The sequence below is a fragment of the Trachypithecus francoisi genome, unplaced genomic scaffold (genome assembly GCF_009764315.1).
Source record: "Trachypithecus francoisi isolate TF-2019V2 unplaced genomic scaffold, Tfra_2.0 Contig01579, whole genome shotgun sequence".
NCBI classification, from domain to species: Eukaryota; Metazoa; Chordata; class Mammalia; order Primates; family Cercopithecidae; genus Trachypithecus; species Trachypithecus francoisi.
Window position 1 is genome coordinate 11,056,605 of NW_022681442.1, and position 5,331 is coordinate 11,061,935.

Here is a 5,331-nt window from a genome sequence, read left to right on the forward strand (position 1 = left end):
TTAAGAAAATAATTGGAAGGTGACTTTAAAGATAGAATGACTCCACAGATGCTTGCAATCCTTTCCAGCAATTCTTGTTGCCTGAATTTTGGGGAAAACAAAAAGTCCTTTCAACTGGAGTGAGATGATATCTCATTGTAGTTTTGATTTGCATTTATCTGATGATCAGTGATATTGAGTACCTTTTCATATACCTGTTTGCCATTTGTATGTCTTCTTTTGAGAAATGTCTATACAGATCTTTTGCCCATTTTTTAATTGGATTATTAGATTTTTCCACATAGAGTTTGAGCTCTTATGTATTCTGGTTATTAATCCCTTGTCAGATGGGTAGTTTGACAATAGTCTCTCTCATTCTGTAGGTTGTCTCTTCACTTTGTTGACGGCTTCCTTTGCTGTGCAGAAGCTTTTTAACTTGATGAGATCCCATTTGTCCATTTTTGCTTTGGTTGCCTAGGCTTGTGGGTTATTACTCAAGAAATCTTTGCCCATTCCAATATCCTGGAGAGTTTCCCCAATATTTTCTCTGAGTAGCTTCACAGTTTGAGGTCTTAGTCTTTAGTCTTTACTCCATTTTTATTTGATTTTTATATAGGGAAAGAAGTAGAGTTCTAGTTCATTTTTTGTAGATGGATATTCAGTTTTCCCAGAATCATTTATTGAAGAGACCTTCTTTTCCCCAATGTAGGTTCTTGGCACCTTTGTCAAAAATGAGTTCACTGTAGATGTATGGATTTATCACTGGGTTCTCTATCCCATTCCATTGGCCTATTTGTCTGTTTTATTGCCCAAACCATGCCGTTTTGGTTACTACAGCTCTGTGGTGTAATTTGAAGTCAGGTAATGTAATTCCTCCAGTTTTGTACTTTTTGCATTTGGATAACTTTGGCTATTTTGGGTCTTTTGTGGTTCCACATAAATTTTAGAATTATTTTCTCTATTTCTGTGAAGAATGTCATTTATATTTTGATAGGGATTATATTAAATCTGTAGATTGCTTTGGGCAGTATAGACATTTTAACAATATTGACTCTTCCAATCCATGAACATGGAATCTTTTTCCATTTTATGGTATCTTCAATTTCTTGCAATGTTTTATAGTTTTCATTGTAGAGCTCTTTTACTTATTTGCTTAAGTTAATTCCCAGGTATTTTATTTTATTTGTAGCTATTGCAAATGAGGTTGCTTTCTTAATTTCTGTTTCAGATTGTTCACTGTTGGCATATAGAAATGTTACTGATTTTTGTATGTTGATTTAGTATCCTGCAACTTTATTGAATTTGTTTATCAGTTCTAATAGTCTTTTGGTGAAGCCTTTAGGTTTTTCCAAATATAAGATCATATTATCTGCAAACAAGAATAATTTGACTCCTTCATTTCCAATCCAAATGCTCTTCATTATTTCTCTTGTGTGATTGCTCTAGCTAAGACTTCCGGTACTATGTTGAATAACAGTGGTAAATGTGGGCATCCTTGTCATGTTCCCAATCTTAGAAGAAAGACTTCCAGTTTTTCCCCATTCAGTGTGATACTAGCTATGGGTTTATTGTATATGGCTTTTATTATACTGAGGTATGTTCATTCTATACCCAGTTTATTTTAGAGTTTTTAATCATGAAGGGATGTTGAGCCTTACCAAAAGCTTTTTCAGCATCAACTGAAATGATCATATTGTTTTTGTCCTTCATTCTGTTGATATGAAGTATTACATTAATTGATTCGTATATGTTAGCCATCCCAGCATCCCAAAGATAAATCCCATTTGGTCATGATGAACGATCTTTTTAATATGCTGCTGAATTCAATTCGCTAAGCATTTCATCGAGGATTTTTGCATCAGTATTCATCAGGCATATTGGCCTGTAGTTTTCTTTTTCCGATGTGCCTGTGTCTGGTTTTGGTATCAGGGTAATACTCGCCTCATGACATGAGTTTGGAAGTATTCTCCCCTCCTGCATTTTTTGGAATAGTTTGAGTAGGATTGGTACTAGCTCTTCTTTAAAAGTTTGGTAGGGGCCAGCGGCTGTGGCTCATGCCTGTAATCCCAGCACTTTGGGAGGCCGAGGTGGGCAGATCACCAGAGGTCAGGAGTTCAAGACCAGCCTGTCCAACATGGTGAAAACCCATCTCTACTAAACACACACACACACACACACACACAATAACTTCTCCTGCCTCAGCCTCCTGAGTAGCTGGGATTACAGGTGTGTGCCGGGCATGGTGGTATGCACCTGTGTAATCCCAGCTACTTAGGAGGCTGAGGCAGGAGACTCATTTGAACCCAGGAGGCGGAAGTTGCAGTGAGCCAAGATGGCACCGCTGCACTCCATCTTGGGTGATAGAGCAAAACCCCATCTCAAAAAAAAAAAAAAAGCTTTAGTAGAATTCAGCAGTGAAGCTACCAGGTTCTGGGCTTTTCTTTGCTGAGAGATGTTTTATTACAGCCTTGATCTCATTACTTGTCATTGGTCTGTTCAGGTTTTGAATTTTTTCATGATTCAGTCTTGGTAAGCTGTATGTGTCTACGAATTTGTACATTTCTTCTAGATTTCCGAATTTATTGGCATATAGTTGCTTATCATTGCCACTAACAGTCCTTTGAATTGCTGTAGTATCAGGTATATTGTCTCCTTTTTCATCTCTGATTTTGTCTATTTGAGTCTTCTCTCTGTGTTTTTCTTAATTAGTCTGGCTAATGGTTTATCAATTTTATCTTTTCATAAAAAAGCAACATTTTGTTTTGTTGAGCTTTTGTTTTCTTCAATTCAAATTCATTTATTTCTGCTGTAATCTTTATTATTTATTTTTTTTCTCAGAAAGCTTCTTTTCAGCTTTTATTTATTTATTTATTTATTATTATTATTATACTTTAAGTTCTAGGGTACATGTGCATAACATGCAGGTTTGTTACATATGTATACTTGTGAAAAATATGGAATGCTTCACGAATTGCGTGTCATCCTTGTGCAGGGTCCATGCTAATCTTCTCTGTATCGTTCCAATTTTTAGTATATGTGCTGCCGAAGCGAGCACATTATTTATTTTCTTCTACTAATTTTGGATTTGATTTGCTTTTGCTTTTTTAGTTGTTTAAGATGCATCCTTAGGTTGTTTAGTTGAACCTTTTCTTCTGTTTTGATGTAGGCACTGACAGTTGCAAACTTCCCTTTTAGTAAGTACTCCTTTTGCTGTATCCCATAGGTTTTGGCATGTCATGTTTGTGTTTCAAGAAACTTTTTCATTTCCATCTTAATTTTTTCATTGACCCACTGGTCATTCAGGTGCATATTGTTTAATTTCCACATATTTGTATAGTTTCCAAAATTCCTCTTGCTGTTGATTTCTAGTTTTATTCTATTGTGCTCAAAGAAGAAACATGATATTACCTCAACATTTTTAATGTTTTAAGACTTGCTTTTTGACCCAACATATGGTCTATCCTTGAGAATGATCCATATGCAGAGGAAAAGAATGTGTATTCTTCAGTCGTTGGATGTAATGTTCTGTAAATATCTATTAGGTCCATTTGGTCTATAGTACAGATTAAGTCTGATGTTTCTTTGTTGATTTCTATATGGAAGATCTGTCCAATGCTGAAAGTGGAATGTTGAAGACTCCAGCTATTATTGTATTAGGGCCTATCTCTCTCTTTAGCTCTGATAATATTTCCTTTATATATCTGAGTGCTTCAGTGTTGGATGCATATATATGTAAAATTGTTATTTCCTCTTGCTGAATTGGTACCATCATCATCATATGGTGACCTTCTTTGTCTCTTCTTATAGTTTTTGTCTTTAAATTTATTTTTCCTGATACAGGTATAGCTAGCTCCTCCTGCTCTTTTTTGGTTTCCATTGGCATGGAATATCTTTTTCCATTCCCATTTTTCAGTCTATGTGTGTCTTCATAGGAGAAATGTGTTTCTTGTTGGCAACAGATTATTGGGTCTTTTTTGTTCAAATCCATTCAGCCACTCTATGTCTTTTGATTGGAGAGTTTAGTCCATTTACATTCAATGTTAATATCAGTAAATAAGGACTTGCTCCTGCCATTGTTATTTGTTTTCTGGCTGTTTTGTGATTTTCTCTTTCTTTTTCCCTTCCTTCCTGTCTTCCTTTTAGTAAATATAATTTTCTCTGGTGGTATTATTTAATTTCTTGCTTCTCGTCTGTGTATCCATTGTATGTTTCTAGATTTGAGGTTACCATGAGACTTGCAAATACTATCTTATAACCTATTATTTTAAGCTGATGACAACTTAACACTGCTTACATAAACAAACAAGCAAAAAAAAAAAACTAATAAAAACTCTACACCTTAACTTCATCCCCCTACTTTTCAACTTTTCGTTGTTTCTATTTATATCTTACTGTATTGTCTATGTCCTGCAAATTTGTAGTTATTATTTTTTATTGGTTCACCATTTAGTCTTTCTACTTAAAATAGGAGTAGTTTTACACATCACAGGCACATTGTTATTTATTCTGTGTTTTTCTGTATGCAATTACTACTACCAGTGAGTTTTATACCTTCAGTTGACTTCTTATTGCTCATTAACATCCTTTTCCTTTCTGACTGAAGTACTCCCTTTGGCATTTATTTTAGGACAGGTCTGGTGTTCATGAAATCCCTCAAATTTTGTTTGTCTGGGAAAATCTTTATTTCTTTGTGTTTGAAGGATATTTTTGCCTGATATACAATTCTAGGGCAAGAGTTTTTTCCTTCAGCATTTTAAATATGTCATGCCACTCTGTCCTGGCCTGTAAGGTTTCCATTGAAAAGTCTGTTGCCAGACATATTGGAATGTCATTATATGTTATTAGTTTATCTTGTTGCTTTTAGAATCATTTTTTATCCTTGACCTTTGGGAGTTTAATTCTTAAATGCCTTGATGTAGTCTTCTTTGGGTTAAATCTGCTCAGTCTTCTATAACCTTCTTGAACTTCAATATTGGCATCTTTCTCTAGGTTTGAGACTTTCTCTCTTACTATCACTTCGAATAAACCTTCTACCCCATCTCTTTCTCTACCTCCTTTTTAAGGCCAATAACTCTTAGATTACCCCTTTTCAGGCTGTTTTTCAATCCCACAGGCATGCTTCATTTTTTTATTCTTTTTTCTTCTGTCTCCTTGTATTTTCAAATACCCTGTCTTCAAGCTCACTAATTCTTTCTTCCGCTTGATCAATTCTGCTATTGAAAGACTCATTCATTCTTCAGGATGTCAATAGCATTTTTCAATCCCAGAATTTCTTTTAAATTATTTCAATCTCTTTGTTAAATTTATCTGATAGAATACTGAATTCCTTCTCTGTGTCTAGCTTACATTTCT

At 34.8% G+C, this 5,331-nt stretch overlaps 1 non-coding gene across 1 annotated transcript; it reads right to left on the reverse strand.

Moving 5' to 3' along the window:
- Positions 1 to 2,927: 2,927 nt before the first annotated feature.
- On the reverse strand, positions 2,928 to 3,034 carry LOC117069876. Its single transcript, XR_004431702.1, has one exon. It is a non-coding gene; the product is annotated as a U6 spliceosomal RNA (small nuclear RNA).
- Between the last annotated feature and the right edge of the window lie 2,297 nt (positions 3,035 to 5,331).